At 39.2% G+C, this 17,498-nt stretch overlaps 1 long non-coding RNA gene across 1 annotated transcript in view; it reads right to left on the reverse strand.

Moving 5' to 3' along the window:
* LOC149985219 (uncharacterized) overlaps positions 1-11,717 on the reverse strand; it is a 45,921-nt gene extending 34,204 nt beyond the window's left edge. The window contains exon 1 of the long non-coding RNA XR_016488167.1: positions 11,533-11,717. This is a non-coding gene — a long non-coding RNA (uncharacterized LOC149985219). The remainder of the gene's footprint in view (positions 1-11,532) is intronic.
* Positions 11,718-17,498: the final 5,781 nt, after the last annotated feature.

Consider the following 17,498-nt stretch of genomic DNA (forward strand, 5'->3'; position numbering starts at 1 on the left):
TTGTTTACATACTCATCTCATTTGTACATACTGTACTCGATACCATCTACTGTATCTTGCCTATGCTGCTCTGTACCATCACTCATTCATATATCCTTATGTACATATTCTTTATCCCCTTACACTGTGTACAAGACAGTAGTTTTGGAATTGTTAGTTAGATTACTTGTTGGTTATTACTGCATTGTCGGAACTAGAAGCACAAGCATTTCGCTACACTCGCATTAACATCTGCTAACCATGTGTATGTGACAAATAAAATTTGATTTGATTTGATTTGATTTGAAAAGAAAAGGTTCCTGGAGTATCCTTTAGGGGTTCATCAAATTGAAACTGTGGGGAAACCCCTATAAGTTTTTCAAAGAACCCCTTTTTAATGGATCCTCAGAGTACCTTTTTGAATAACCGTTTGTGTCACGCCCTGACCTTATAGCTTTTTATGTCTTTATTTTGGTTTGGTCAGGGTGTGAGTTGTTTGGGCATTCTCTGTTCTTTATTCTATGTTTTTATATTTCTTTGTTTTGGCCGGGTATGGTTCTCAATCAGGGACAGCTGTCTATCGTTGTCTCTGATTGGGAACCATACTTAGGTAGCTTTTTCCCACATGTTTTTTTGGGGGGGGGATAGTTAATTTCTGTTTAGTGGTTTGCACCTTTCAGGACTGTTTCTGTTATTCTCTTTGTTATTTTGTTATAGTGTTCAGTTTCAATAAAGAAAGCATGAACACTTATCACGCTGCGCTTTGGTCTGATGATTCCTCTTCTTCAGATGACGAATACCATTACAGTTTGGGGTAAATCTTGTAACTATCCCCCCCTCCCCTATTATTATTAATATGCATAACAATAACAACAATAACACTATTTTAGTTGTCAGTGTTTATTATGATTTTATAGTGGCAAAGCAGAATAAAAATAAGGTAAACTCCCAGCAGAGCCCCAGTTCAATCCTCTGGCGTGTTGATGTCTATGTGTTGATGTTCTCCATATCCATAGCTAGAATGTTTTTGCAGTGCATGGTGATCGAACAGGTTTCCTATTATATTTATAAGAGGTGTCGGGAGGGTGAAGTATGTGAATAACAAAAATAGTACTTATATGTATGTTTAACGAAACATGCACAAAACATTATTCATACCTTGGTTTTGTGGTGAATGTGAATGAAAAAAACTGTTTTGATAATGTTTTCACATACCTTGTCCATAATGTAGAGGCCTATGGGACTTTCATTGAAGAGGTAAGGGAGGAGGATGGTACATGTGATCTGCATAACATACCAATACCAATTAAAATACCTTTGTATGCCTCCTCGCCTGTATACCTGCAGAAACAGACACCAAAGTGAGCAGTTCAGTCATCTACACCCAATACAGCTAGCCTTCAACATATTCTTAAAGCATGTATATTCATACATATTACCTCTTTTTTGATTGATATCCATTGAATTATGTCCATTTTCTGCTTTTGAAAGATTTGCACAAATGTTAGATTATACAAGGGACAAACCTTAACTTAAGTTGAGATCTTCACACTTTTTCAGTTAGTGCCTGCAGCTGCTGTCCTTTCAAATTCAAATCCAAATGTTTCAGTTGGGCAGTTAGGTTCCTACAAGAACGCCCACCAACTAAGGAGGTTCTTCGAATATGGCCCCCGGGTGTTGTTATTTGTCCGCCCAAGTTTTCTGAGCAAAAAATGTATTAAAAATATTTACTTTTTGTTGCATTTTCAATATTGGACATTAAAAAAACGGTAAAAACTCTAGGAAATCAGCTCCAAGTGATTTTTATTTGGAAACTTTGCACGCAAGTATTTCCATGCATACTAGAGAGACACGTGATCATATACAAATGTAAGCAAGGTTTGAAATTGTTATGTTATTGTCAAATATTATGTTTGTTTGGGCTTATTGCAGTCAATATGCAGTCTACAAATTATTTGTAATTATGTTCTTGTACCCAGAACATTCGATCAAGAAAAAAATTGGCCCACGACTGAATCTAGTTGATGATCCCTGTCCTATGGGGTTATTGGAAGAAACTTTTGGGGGCAATGTTCAGTGCCAAGAACCCTAGGTTCTTTGAAGAAGTTTGAGGATTAGAAGAACCCCTGTTGAACCCTTAATTATTTGAGCGTAGGTGGTAATATCTCTCCATGAGCTGATCAGTTGTCATGATTTCGAAATAATTCTAATTTTAAGGTAAGATTTGAATGGAGAAAACTGATATTAGAGCAGCACTCTCTTTCTTTTGATCCTATCAGTGGTGACACGCTCCAACAACGCACTTATCGACCTTCTCTCTGCCTGGTGTTTTGGGAATTGCATGTTACATCTTCGGCTGTGTAGGAAAGATGCATCTTAAAACACTAATAAGCCTAAATTCCATCACTATCAGGAAACCGGGCCCTGATCTGCATTAGGCTAACTAGCAAACATACCACACATAAAAACATTCAAATCTGCATAAATTTTCAATATGAATCCACAAGAACAAATAGGAATAGCTGATAGGCAGTGGAGAGGCCAGGTGCGTACTTGCGTGTTAAAGCACAGTAAAAAATAACGACCTCAATGCTGACACAGGGAACAAAGTGAGGAGCAGACAGATATAGAGGGGGTAATCAACAAAGTAATGGAGTCCGATATTGTGCAGCTGCGTGTAATGATGGTGACAGGTGTGCGTCATGGAGGGCAGCCTGGCGGCCTCGAGCGCCAAAGAGGGATAGCAGGAGCAGGCGTGACACCCTGCAGGCCCAATTAGTCAGGAAAGCTTATCATGCGCTCTGCTTTGTCTCCTCTCCAATCCGAATGGCTATTCCTTGCGCACCTAGAACCTAAAATATTTGTAATTTAACATTTAAAATGTATTACATTTTATATGTGGCATACACATAACCAGTCACAATGTTTTAATCTGATTACTTTCGTCCAAAATGTAATTCCAGCATCCTCAAAATGGCTTGACATTGACACGCTAAAGACTCTGGCAAGTGTGCTAGTCCAGTGTCACTTTGATTATGCCTGCACATCATGGTTCATCAGCAGCCCCAAAAATTTAAAGAATAAGCTACCAACCAGCCAAAACAAGTTTGTAAGAAATTGAATTCTTCCCCTCATACTCATCTGGAAGTTGTCTAGCATTTTAAGCAGCTAGGCTGGCTATCTGTGGAAAAATAGTAGTATTAATTCAGCTTAGTCTGATCCACAGAATGATCATGGACTCAGCCCCCAGGTGCCTACACAACTAGTTTAGATTTGTTAGAGATGTCCCCCAGCAGAATTCCAGAGCTAGAGACTCTAATATTAATTGTTTTAAATTTGAGTCTATCTGGTAAGAACACATTTTATGTACCTGATCTTTTGAGTGGAACCAACAACCACAGCAACTCAAAGCCTTACCAACCATAAACACTTTACAAATGAATGTAAAAAACTAGGTAATGAGTGAACAGTATAAACTTTGTTGTCTGTATCTCTGTAATGTGTCTGTATCTATGTAATTGTAGGCTTTGTGTATTTATGTAGAAAATAGGGGTCACAATGGAAATACATTTCTGACTTTTTTGTGCAATCTCACTCACTTTTAAAAATATATGTATAAAGTCAATCATAAAATAAAGTAAATCAATCCAAACTTTACAGGGTCCATTTGATGAATGGAAAGAGACATCTGTTACAAACAACAAAAAGTTTAATTAGAGATTGTCAAGCTAAGCCTTCGATACTGGGTAGTCCTATAAGGTAGCGAGGGATGAATATTCTGTTTGTCAAGATTGACAGTCTATTTATTGTTTATTTATTTATTTTAGTGTTGAAAATGCAAAACATGAAATTGAAGTGCCTGAAGTCGGTATGCTTCGTTTCTTGGTTGTGTGGTGCATTGGCACAGACCCTGTTGGTGGAAAATTCAATGTATACAGTGGGGCAAAAAAGTATTTAGTCAGCCACCAATTGTGCAAGTTCTCCCACTTAAAAAGATGAGAGAGGCCTGTAATTTTCATCATAGGTACACTTCAACTATGACAGACATGTAGATTGTAGGATTTTTTATGAATGTATTTGCAAATTATGGTGGAAAATAAGTATTTGGCCAAGAACAAAAGTTTATCTCAATACTTTGTTATATACCCTTTATTGGCAATGACAGAGGTCAAATGTTTTCTGTAAGTCTTCACAAGGTTTTCACACACTGTTGCTGGTATTTTGGCCCATTCCTCCATGCAGATCTCCTCTATGTTTTGGGGCTGTTGCTGGGCAACACGGACTTTCAACTCCCTCCAAAGATTTTCTATGGGGTTGAGATCTGGAGACTGGCTAGGCCCTCCAAGACCTTGAAATGCTTCTTACGAAGCCTCTCCTTCGTTGCCCGGGTGGTGTGTTTGGGATCATTGTCATGCTGAAAGACCCAGCCATGTTTCATCTTCAATGCCCTTGCTGATGGTAGGCTTTGTTACTTTGGTCCCAGCTCTCTGCAGGTCATTCACTAGGTCCCCCCCGTGTGGTTCTGGGATTTTTGCTCACTGTTCTTGTGATCATTTTGACCCCACAGGGTGAGATCTTGCGTGGAGCCCCAGATCGAGGGAGATTATCAGTGGTCTTGTATGTCTTCCATTTCCTAATAATTGCTCCCACAGTTGATTTCTTCAAACCAAGCTGCTTACCTATTGCAGATTCAGTCTTCCCAGCCTGATGCAGGTCTACCATTTTGTTTCTGGTGTCCTTTGACAGCTCTTTGGTCTTGGCCATAGTGGAGTTTGGAGTGTGACTGTTTGAAGTTGTGGACAGGTGTCTTTTATACTGATAACAAGTTCAAACAGGTGCCATTAATACAGGTAACGAGTGGAGGACAGAGGAGCCTCTTAAAGAAGAAGTTACAGGTCTGTGAGAGCCAGAAATATTGCTTGTTTGTAGGTGACCAAATACTTATTTTCCACCATAATTTGCAAACAAATTCATTAAAAATCCTACAATGTGATTTTCTGGATTTCTTTTCTCATTTTGTCTGTCATAGTTGAAGTGTACCTATGATGAAAATTACAGGCCTCTCTCATCTTTTTAAGTGGGAGGACTTGCACAATTGGTGGCTGACTAAATACCTTTTTGCCCCACTGTATATATTATATAATTATAAATATTGCATCAAAATGTTGAAAATCTGATTACCCCCTAGCTGATCATTGTCTGCAATAAGCTCTTATCGTAGTGTAAATGAAACGGGCAGGGAGAGTGAGCTCGTTCGTGGTAGTCAGCGAACCCTCAACCTTCTGGCCTGTAGCCCTGCGTGGCATCAACAGTGCCACAAAAGCATTCTGAAGTGGAAAAGTCTATATCCACGTTTATAAACACAGGGTCTCTACAGTTATTGTTATTTGTGGTCATAAACATTATTTTGAGTTCATTCTGAGGGGGGAGGGTTTTGCTAAAATAAATTACAGTACAAGGGGAGGGTCATGTGAAAATATTTGCAACATTGGGAAGGGGGGTGCATTTTTCAGAATGAGACCTTGAGTTGGACAATTGTAGGTAATATTTCATAAAAAAATCTGGAACACTGGACAGATACTTAAACAATGCTGACTTTCTGAAGTCCTCAGGGGCACATGGCTGTTTTCTATATATCATCTCTGTGCAGTATACTGTGGAATCAACAGGCACGGTGGAAACAGGTTGTGTAGATTACTATTTACAGTTTATTTATTGTAGGATGTACTATTTGGTAATGGAATCGCTATGAAAACAAGCACATGACCACACCTCTATGTGAATGGTTTATTTTGTCTGTACTCAGAATGATGAAAAAACAAAGACTGTTTTGCTAGGAGTGTATAGTCAGTTTCTATAGATTTGTTGGTTCAGAGGTATAGGCTATCTTTGGGATGGTTACTGTGGCAACAGTTTGTCCAGACATTACAGGAATTTTCCTCAAGAAAGCAAACGCATAGTTATTTGTCCTTTATTGTGTTCAACTTAAGAGTCATCAGAAAGAGTGTTTTACACTGATTAAGAAAGCAGACACCTACCTCTATGATGAGTCATGCTTGGTTGTCAAGTAGGTTCACTACTTCAGAGGATATTGTGTAGTAAACATAATATTCTTTGTTGTTTCTAATTGGTCAATGCATTAATTAAATTACATTCAACTAGGCATGTTTTGCTTTGATTTTAATCCAATGTTGTTTTCAGTGTGGAGAGAGATCCAAAAGCATTGCTAAGTGATATACGGTTCTTATCTTATAGGCTGTCCAATCATGATAAATTAGTCAATTTTAAAAGTAATTAGTTAATCTGAAGCTAATGTGTGTGCCTTGAATATATTATCTACGCTTTATCACTCTGTGTGCCAAACCTGTAATTGGCTCAGTTTTTTTTGTTCTTTTGGACATTGATCTGTTTGGATAGATTTGATTAGTCAACAATGACCAGCAAATGTGGTTCCGTTTTATTCTTGACACTAAAGTGAGTGTAAAAAAAGCACTTATTTTATTTATATAATTGTACTGTTATCCTAAATAGCTCTCAGTAGCAAAGGCAGACTGTTTCAAAATATTTCAGCTGACAACATAAAAAAAAAAATACATTTATGCATGCCAGCAAAGCCACTACACAACACAACACTAAACAATACATGAATTTCACTATAACGGTGACAAATGGTGCCCACAAACTGTCCCAACAGCAGAGTCCCAACAGCAGTCCCAACACCTTACCACTGCTACACCTGGCTATCAGCGGAGCCTTGTCTGGCAGCGAAACCGTTAATTCAGCCTCATTTACTGCCTTTTTAAAAAACATAGCTGATATGGCTGACTTGTTTAAACAAATATGGTTTCTACTGACAATTGAGATGTACAAGCTATGGCATAAGGGAACGACGAGCCGATAAGAGGAAGGACGTTGTCAATACGTTGTCAATGTGTTCAACACTTCTGAAATGTACAGCGACAGAATTCAGAACATAGGCCATTCTTACAGTATTCTCCCTGTACACCAAGTCAAAACCATAGGATAAATAACAGGGCCATATAAGCAGACAATGAAACCTCTTACAATATTCAATGATTACATTTCTCTAAAACAGGCTGTAGGCTACATGTGCACATGCACCTCCAAATCAGAACAGCAGGCGAAAGATGGGAAAAGGGACCAAATTGTTTGCGTGAGGCACATAAGCAACTAACAGCTAACTACACTACATACACTTAGTATAACTTTCTTAGCTATAGTAATGTTATAGATATCTCCCTAGCTTATTAAATAATTTATGCAGCAGCATACAGGACATTTTTGGACTCACCTTGTTGTTCTGTGCTCACTTCCTTCCAAACCGCAGATTTTTGAACTTGCGATTTCCTACTTGTTGTGTAATGTTTATGTCCAATGGACGATGAGCACCGATACGTTATATCTATAATCTCTCTTCATTTTTTCTCTTCATATGACAAGGATTTAAGAGGATTTGTCAGTAGATTGTCGACTTGATTCATGATGATGACTGCCAGCTAAGATTTTGAAAGTATGATGTTGACATGATCCGTCCAATCAAAGCTACTGTACCTACAACTTGATTTGACGTAATTTTATCTGTGGTTAATGGCCTTGAGCCTTCTCTGTCAGCACCCAAAGAGCTAGAAATGTCGAGGTCTCCCCTTAGACTTCGCTGTGATGTAGTTTCCCGATGAGTGACAGAACACTGAGCCCATCATGGCGCAGAGCTCCATATTTTCTGCTGGCTTGCCCAACCACCACAGAAAGCACTGAGCTGTGCTGAAACACCTGTATTTTGGAGCTGCCTTACTCAAGAAAACAAAAAATAAACCATATTTGTATGCTGCTTTATTAACTCAATGATATATATATATATTTTTCATTGTTTGCACACTTATATGTGACAAACAATATGCAAAACAGGCAAGCCCCAAATGTATTATTTATTTATTTTGCTTAAATTTGGGGCTCAAAACAGGTGACCTGTCCTGAATGACGGGTCGCCACTGAATCACAGGCAGCTTTATTTGGTTTGATTGATATACGCTTTCCCAAGAGCAGGGTCCTGTCAAGACATGACTGTGACTTGTTATGATCTTTTGCCTGTCCACAACCATTCTCTTGCCTGCCCCCTTGGATTGTAATAAATATCAGAGACTCGAACCATCTGACACCCATGTCTGCATCTGGGTCTCGCCCTGTGCCCTTATAGTACGAACTGGCCATGACAGACCCAGCAGACTTGGACCAGCTCCGCCACACCGTCTCCCTGCAGGGAGCCCCCATTGGGAGGCATGAGAAGCTACTGCTGGACCTTTTGTAAGGGCTTCGTTCCCTGAACGCCATGACCAAGGGTTCAAGGCTATTATGGAGCAAATCAATGAGTTAGCTCATAGGCAGCATGCCACCTCTGAGACCTCCCAACCACAAAGTAACCTGTCTATTATCAGAAGTAGGTTTGACAGCCTACCCATCTTACCTCCCCCGGAGCGATATTCTGGGGATCCTGAAACCTGCCAGGATTTTCTTTCTCAGTGCTCCCTTACTTTTGAGCTACAGCCATCATCGTTTCCTTCGGACCGGTCAAAGATAGCGTATATTATTACGCTAATGTCGGGAAGGGCGCTCGCCTGGATACGGCAGTTTGGGAGCAACAATACGCCATTTGTCGTCATCTGGAAGATTTCATGGCAGAGGTGAGGAAGGTGTTCGATTCTCCTTTTCTTTGCTATTAGTTAACATAATATATGAGCATAAATATGATACTGTAAGTTTCAAATCAAAGTTTATTTGTCACGTGTGCTGAATACAACAGTATTCAATACCTTACAGTGAAATGTTTACTTACAGGCTCTAACCAATAGTGCAAAAAAGGTATTAGGTAAACAATAGGTAGGTAAAGAAATGAAACAACAGTAAAAAGACAGGTTATATACAGTAGCCAGGCTATAAAATTAGCAAGGCTACATACAGACACCGGTTAGTCAGGCTGATTGAGGTAGAATGTACATGTAGATATGGTTAAAGTGACTATGCATATATGATAAACAGAGAGTAGCAGCAGCGTAAAAAAGAGGGGTTGCAAATAATCCGGGTAGCCATTTGATTACCTATTCAGGAGTCTTATGGCTTGGGGGTAAAACTTGTTGAGAAGCCCTTTTGCCCTTTTGTCCTAGACTTGGCACTCCGGTACCGCTTGCCATGCGATAGTAGAGAGAACAGTCTATGACTGGGGTGGCTGAGGTCTTTGACAATTTTTAGGGCCATCCTCTGACACCGCCTGGTGTAGAGGTCCTGGATGGCAGGCAGCTTAGCCCCAGTGATGTACTGGGCCGTACGCATTACCCTCTGTAGTGCCTTGCGGTCAGAGGCAGAGCAATTACCGTACCAGGATGCTCTCGATGAGGGGGAATAGGCTTTGTCGTGCCCTCTTCATGGCTGTCTTGGTGTGTTTGGACCATTCTAGTTTGTAGTTTGTAATATTGATGGGCACCAAAATAATTTTTATTTTTCAAGTCCATTTCTGCTTGATACCTGGTATGTCAAATTGCAGTGTGTTTTTTTTGTAAATTAGCTTTTTTTGTAACTAAACTATGCAATTTATATAACACAAATGCATCTTATCTCCTTGGTGCTTGAGCTTTGTTTTCTGAAAATATTTTGGATGTTCAACACTTATAGACCCAAATTATATATTCATGACAACAGAGTGACCCAAGTCTCTCCAGTATGTGAGTACAGTACGACGTGTGGGTGTGTGAGAGAGAGAGAATTGAGCTGCAGTTCCAAGGTAGAGACAATGACTATTCATAGTATTTTAAATAATTCTAGTGAAGTAACCCTTTTGGACCACACTATCTGCCACATTGAAGAACTCCGGGTTAAGTTAATTATCACTTCTACCTCTAATCAGCAATTATAGGATTCATTCATGCTCCTTAGATGTCAGGTTAGGGTTACACACACATTTTCTGTCATGGTCTATGGACCCCCTGAAGTAGCCTTGGCCATCCCCTGGCCACCCCATGTATACAACTCTCGTTCCGCCACTGCCTCCCTGACTAAGGCCCTTCTCCCCTGATTGCCCAGTTTGGCCTGGTGGTCAGCTCTAGGAAGAGTGTTGGGGGTTCCAAACTTCTTCCATTTAAGAATGGAGGCCACTGTGTTTTGGGGGACCTTCAATGCTGCAGACATTTTTTGGTACCCTTCCCCAGAACTGTACCTCAACACAATCCTGTCTCGGAGATCTACGGACAATTCTTTCAACCTCATGGCTTGATTTTCGCTCTGATAAATGTATGCACAGTCAGCTGTGGGACCTTATATAGACAGGAATGTGCCTTTCCAAATCATGTCCAATCAATTGAACTTACCACAGGTGGACTCCAATCAAGTTGTAGAAACATCTAAAGGATGATCAATAGCAACAGGATGCACCTGAGCTCAATTTAGAGTCACATAGCAAAGGTTCTGAAAACTTCTTGACAGTTGAAGTCGGAAGTTTACATACACTTAGGTTGGAGTCATTAAAACTCGTTTTTCAATCACTCCACATATTTCTTGTTAACAAACTATAGTTTTGGCAAGTTGGTTAGGACATCTATTTTGTGCATGACACAAGTAATTTTACAACAATTGTTTACAGACAGATAATTTGACTTATAATTCACTGTATCAGAAGTCCAGTGGGTCAGAAGTTTACATACACTAAGTTGACTGTGCCTTTAAACAGCGTGGAAAATTCCAGAAAATGATGTCATGGCTTTAGAAGCTTATGATAGGCTAATTGACATAATTTGAGTCAATTTGAGGTGTACCTGTGGATGTATTTCAAGGCCTACCTTCAAACTCAATGCATCTTTGCTTGACATCATGGGAAAATAAAAGAAATCAGCCAAGACCTCAGAAAAAAAACATTGTAGACCTCCACAAGTCTGGTTCATCTTTGGGAGCAATTTCCAAATACCAAAAGGTACCATGTTCATCTGTACAAACAATAGTACGCAAGTATAAACACCATGGGACCGCTCAGGAAGGAGACGCGTTCTGTCTCCTATATATGAACGTACTTTGGTGCGAAAAGTGAAAATCAATCCCAGAACAACAGCAAAGGACCATGTGAAGATGCTGGAGGAAACAGGTACAAAATAATCTATAATCCATAGTAAAACGAGTCCTATATATCGACATAACCTGAAGGGCCACTCAGCAAGGAAGAAGCCACTGCTCCAAAACCTCCATTAACCTTTCTGATCTCCCCATCCCGGATCCGGGATCGTGAATACAGACTCAAGCTCATTACCATAACGCAACGTTAACTATTCATGAAAATCGCAAATGAAATGAAATAAATATGCCATCTCTCAAGCTTAGCCTTTTGTAAACAACACTGTCATCTCAGATTTTCAAAATATGCTTCTCAACCATAGGAAAACAATAATTTGTGTAAAAGTAGCTAGCTAGCGTAGCATTTAGCGTTAGCATTAGCGTTAGCATCCAGCACACAACATTTCAACAAAAACATAAAAGCCTTCAAATAAAATCATTTACCTTTGAAGAACTTCAGATGTTTTCAATGAGGAGACTCTCAGTTAGATAGCAGATGCTCAGTTTTTCCAAAAAGATTCTTTGTGTATTAGAAATAGCTTCGTTTTGTACATCACATTTGGCTACCAAAAAACCCGAAAATTCAGTCCTCAAAACGCGAACGTTTTTCCAAATTAACTCCATAATATCGACTGAAAACATGGCAAACGTTGTTTAGAATCAATCCTCAAGGTGTTTTTCACATATCTCTTCGATGATATATCGTTCGTGGAAGCATGGTTTCCCCTCTCAATCAAATGGAAAAATACTTGCACATGGCTTTGCGCACCAGTTTCGACGCAGGACACCAGGCGGACACTTGGAAAATGTATGTCTCTTATGGTCATCTGTATACTGTCTGTCAACTGTATATGAATATGCATAGTCGAGCATCTTTTCGTGACAAAATATCGCGCTTAAAACGGGAACGTTTTTTATCCAAAAATGAAATAGCGCCCCTAGAGATGCAACTGGTTAAAAAGCCAGACTCCGGTTTGCAACTGCACATGGGGACAAAGATCATACTTCTTGGAGAAATGTCCTCTGGTCTGATGAAACAAAAATAGAACTGTTTGGCCATAATGACCATCGTTATGTTTGGAGGAAAAAGGGGGGATACTTGCAAGCCGAAGAACACCATCCCAACTGTGAAGCACGGGGGTGGCAGCATCATGTTGAGGGGGTGCTTTGATGCAGGAGGGACTGTTGCACTTCACAAAATAGATGGCATCATGAGGTAGGAAAAGTATATGGATATATTGAAGTAACATCTCAAGACCTCAGTCAGGAAGTTAAAGCTTGGTTGCAAATCAGTCTTCCAAATGGCCAATGACCCCAAGCATACTTCCAAAGTTGTGGCAAAATGGCTTAAGGACAACAATGTCAAGGTATTGGAGTGGCCATCACAAAGCCCTGACCTCAATCCCATAGAACATTTTGTGGGCAGAACTGAAAAAGTGTGTGTGAGCAAGGAGGCCTACAAACCTGACTCAGTTACACCAGCTCTGTGATGAGGAATGGGCGAAAATTCACCCAACTTTCTGTGGGGAGCTTGTGGAAGGCTACCCGAAGATCTTGACCCAAAGTTAAACAATTTAAAGGCAATGCTACCAAATACTCATTGAGTGGATGTAAACTTCTGACTCACTGGGAATGTGATGAAAGAAATAAAGCTGAAATAAAATCATTCGCTCTACTATTATACTGTCGTTTCACATTCTTAAAATACATTGGTGATCCTAACTGACCTAACACAGAGCATTTTTAATAGGATTAAATGTCAGGAATTGTGAAACTGAGTTTAAATGTATTTGCTAAGGTGTATGCAAACTTCCGACTTCAACTGTAAATAAAGTATTTCTGTTTTTGTTTTTAATTCATTTGTAAAATGTATAAAAAAAGGTTTTTGCTTTGTCATTATGCGGTATTGTGTGTAGATTTCTGAGTAATTTATTTTATTTAGTCCATTTTAGAATAAGGCTGTAACGTAACAAAATTAGAAATAAGTCAACGGGTCTGAATAATTTCGGAAGAATTGTGGATTTGATTTGACATATATTCTTTTTAACCTTGTTTTCAATGTTGATAGTAAAATGGTATGTTTGAATTAATGTCATTGTTTTAAAACCTCTCTGGGATATGTTGGACAGCAGCGTCCCACCTCGTCAGCAGCCAGTGAAATTGCAGGGCGCCAAATTCAAAACAACAGAAATCCCATAATTAAAATTCCTCAGACATACATGTATTTACACCATTTTAAATATAAACTTGTTGTAAATCCAGCCACAGTATCTGATTTCAAAAAGGCTTTACGACAAAAGCACACCAAACGATTATGTTAGGTCAGTACCTGGTCACAGAAAAACAAAGCCATTTTTCCAGCAAAACAGAGGAGTCACAAAAAGCAGAAATAGAGATAAAATTAATCACTAACCTTTGATCTTCCTCAGATGACACTCATAGGACTTCATGTTACACAATACATGTATGTTTTGTTCGATAAAGTTTATATTTATATCCAAAAACCTGTTTACATTGGCGCGTTATGTTCAGTAGTTCCAAAACGTCCGGTGATTTTGCAGAGAGCCACATGAATTTACAGAAATACTCATAATAAACATTGATAAAAGATACAACTGTTATACATGGAATTTTAGATCCACTTCTCCTTAATGCAACCGCTGTGTCAGATTTCAAAAAAACTGAAAAAGCACACCATGCAATAATCTGAGTACAGCGCTCAGACAACAAAACAAGCCATACAGATATCCGCTATGTTGTGGAGTCAACAGAAGTCAGAAATAGCATTATAAATAGTCACTTACCTTTGATGATCTTCATCAGAATGCACTCCCAGGAATCCCAGTTCCACAATAAATGTTTGATTTGTTCGATAAAGTCCATCATTTATGTCCACAATCCCAACCCACGACGAGCAGGCAAGTCCAGGCGAAAGTTCAGACGAAAAGTAATATTACAGTTCGTAGAAACAAGTCAAATGAAGTATATAATCAATCTTTAGAATGTTTTTATCATAAATCTTCAATAATGTATCAACTGGAGAATTCCTTTGTCTGTAGAAATGCGATGGAACGCAGCTAACTATCACGCAAGCGTGCATGCATGATCAGCTCATGCCACTCTGGCAGACCTCTGACTCATTCAGCTCTCATTAGCCCCCACTTGACAGTAGAATCATCAAAAAAGGTTCTAAAGACTGTTGACATCTAGTGGAAGCCTTACGAAGTGCAATATGACCCCATAGACACTGTATATTCAATAGGCAATGATTTGAAAACTACAAACCTCAGATTTCCCACTTCCTGGTTGGATTTTTTCTCAGGTTTTTGCCTGCCATATGAGTTCTGTTATACTCACAGACATCATTCAAACAGTTTAAGAGACGTCAGAATGTTTTCTATCCAAATCTACTAATAATATGCATATATTAGCAACTGGGCCTGAGTAGCAGGCAGTTTACTCTGGGCACCTTATTCATCCAAGCTACTCAAATCTGCCCCCCAGTCCCAAAGATGTTAATCTCATGCTATCACCCTAAATAAAGAGGTACTGTATATTGAAATAAATTGTGAAGACACAGTCCAATGATTTCTGCCTGAACAGTGTCTCCTACTGGTACATAAATGGACTTCAATAAGAACAAGTCTACCATCCAGATGCCAACCTCTATATACCCTGCCTACACTCTTAGAAAAAAGGGTTCTTTGGGGTTCTACATAGAACTTACAGTCACGTCAAACAGTGTAGCCATAATAACAATGAAGTAGTTGCATTTGCATAAGCTTTTTTTCTAGTGACATTTATTTGGATACATCCATAACAATTAGCTAATAATGTGAGATTTCACCTGGCATAGAACATGTGCTCTCTCGTCAGGACACTGTTTTTGGAAAGCTAGCCAAAAGCACAGCAATCACTTCAAACTGAAGCTGTAAAAACTTAAAACATGCTGCACTTCGGTTCGTTTTATCTGTTCTCTATTGATATTTGTATGTCCATAAAAATGCTGATTCATGATCTCGACTGGCTGAGGAAAGCTGCCTACCAGCATGTCTCATCCCGACTCCCGACACGTTCATTACTGTTGGACAGCTGGAGATTGAATTTGAAATTTTTAAACAATGTTGCAAATGTCAGAGAGGCAGGCCACAAGGTTTATGCACATTTCTGCTGTTTAAAACTAAATGTTAGTCGAAAAGAAAATGTGAGATAATGTATATATGCTTTTTACAGTGGAGATCAAGTTCATGAATTGCCTGGCTGGGCTGATGAGACAGTGGATTGCATAGTCAGATGGAACAGAGTAAATAGGCATTGTAATGTCATAGATTTAGCCTGGTGGTAACTTGTGGAATAGACACCGGCTGGAATGTGGTTTTAACCAATCAGCATTCAGGATTAGACCCAACTGTTGTATAATTAAGCAATAAGGCACGAGGGGTTGTGGTATATGGCCAATATAGCACAGCTAAGGGCTGTTCTTAAGCACAACGCAATGTGGAGTACCTGCAAACAGCCCTTAGCTGTGGTATATTGGCCATATACCACAAACCCCCGAGATGTCTTATTGGTATTATAAACTGGTTACCACTGTAATTCTATCACCATATTTCCCATATTTCCTGTTCAAGGGTGTGTAGACTTTCACTAGGCACTGTAACGTTATACCCATTGATTCACGAAGAAAATAAGTTATCAATGCTTGTAGATCTTAACTTTAGTTGAACTGTTGTTCCCTATCAGAACCAAACATAGGCCTGTTTAACTGAAAACAAACACTGTATAGCCTCAAAACATGGTTAAAACTTGTATGGATGGCCAGTCCTTACATCCATAGCTCCTAAATGTTTATGGTCAGTGCTATTGGACATCCTTGGGAGGTCCCTACCCTAAACCATAACCCTAAACTTAACTCTTACCCTAACCTTAGAAATAACCAAATCTCTTACCTAACACTAACCATTTTAAATTTCAACTTCATTGGGTAGGGACGTCCAAAGGATTCTAAATAGCACGGACCATATGTTTATCTTCTGAGAGCTGTATCCATGAATGCTTGGCAGGGGACACAAGATAAGAGAGACTGGTTTGAGAGACAGACAGTGTCCTGACCATAGACTTAGGAATTAGAATACTTTTACGACATAGCCTGACAATAGGTCACAGAATTTTTTTATTTTCCCAGGGAAATTGATCTGATGCCTTTGTGGCCCATGGGCTGCCAGTTGCCCATCCCTGACCTAGAGTCCTGAAATGATGTTTATAGGACCCTCTTCTCACAAGGAACACATTTGTCTCAAGGTCTGCCATGATGGATTTTCCGCCATTTTGAATTTTTGAAATACACTTAAATGACATCTCCTCCGGATGATACTTGATATATGGCACCTATGGAACAAGATCTTTTAACATAATATTTTCCAGACAAATAGGTCAAACATCTAACCAATAAACATTCATGTGGGCGTGGTCTAGCACATAAATGCATATCAATCAGACACAGATATTTGTATTGTAACCAAACTTGGTACACATGTTCAACATATGCACATTCAGATTGACAACACGGTGGTGCTACAACATGGACATTATCTCTTTCTCTGTTTGACTCTGTGTTAAAATAAAATAAAATGTGTTGTATGTGCTTCCCATTTGAGCTCTGGATTGTGAATCCAAGGATTTTTGTGTGGTGTCGAAATCTGACTAATTGTTGTAACTACTTATTTTGCAATTGTTTTCTGTTATTTAAAAGTGCTGTCAGGAGAAACACTTCCACGTCCAAGGCTACAGACGGAGAGACGGAGAAGTTCATCATAAGGTGGCTGCAGCTTGCACCAAGCAGAGGCGGAGGCAGAAAGGAGAGGACCGGACACAGCAAGGAAAGGGCGGATAGACCCCTTTTATTTAAATCACGGAAAAACACATTGAGACCCAGGTCTCATTTGCAAAGGTGCCCTGGGAACAATACAGAAAATAAAATTATAAAATTAACTTAAAACACAAAATAACCAGAGACAACAACACATCTAGATGAAACGTTACTTGGAGATTATTCCATAAGGGACTGGTAGGAAAAGGTGGATTTACTCAACTCTGTGGATACATGTGGAGTTTCCAGCATTAACCAACCCTGTGACCTAGTGTTGTAATGCAAGTTTCTATATTTCAACAATGATGTTAAGTAAATTGGTAGTTCATGGAGTAAGGCTTTATGAACAAAAACAGAATAATAAAGTGACCTATGTGTTTTTTGCGATGTCCAACCAACTTTATGATAAAGGATGTGGTGGATGTGAGTGTCAAAACTGTCAGATGTTATAGAATGAAGTTTGTTATGATAACTTGTGTCCAAGGGCTTCAAAACACTGGTAGCTGTATTCATGTATATAATATTGTCATAATCTATAACA

Source organism: Oncorhynchus mykiss, chromosome 2 (genome assembly GCF_057628025.1).
Source record: "Oncorhynchus mykiss isolate SJ-2025 chromosome 2, ASM5762802v1, whole genome shotgun sequence".
NCBI lineage: Eukaryota > Metazoa > Chordata > Actinopteri > Salmoniformes > Salmonidae > Oncorhynchus > Oncorhynchus mykiss.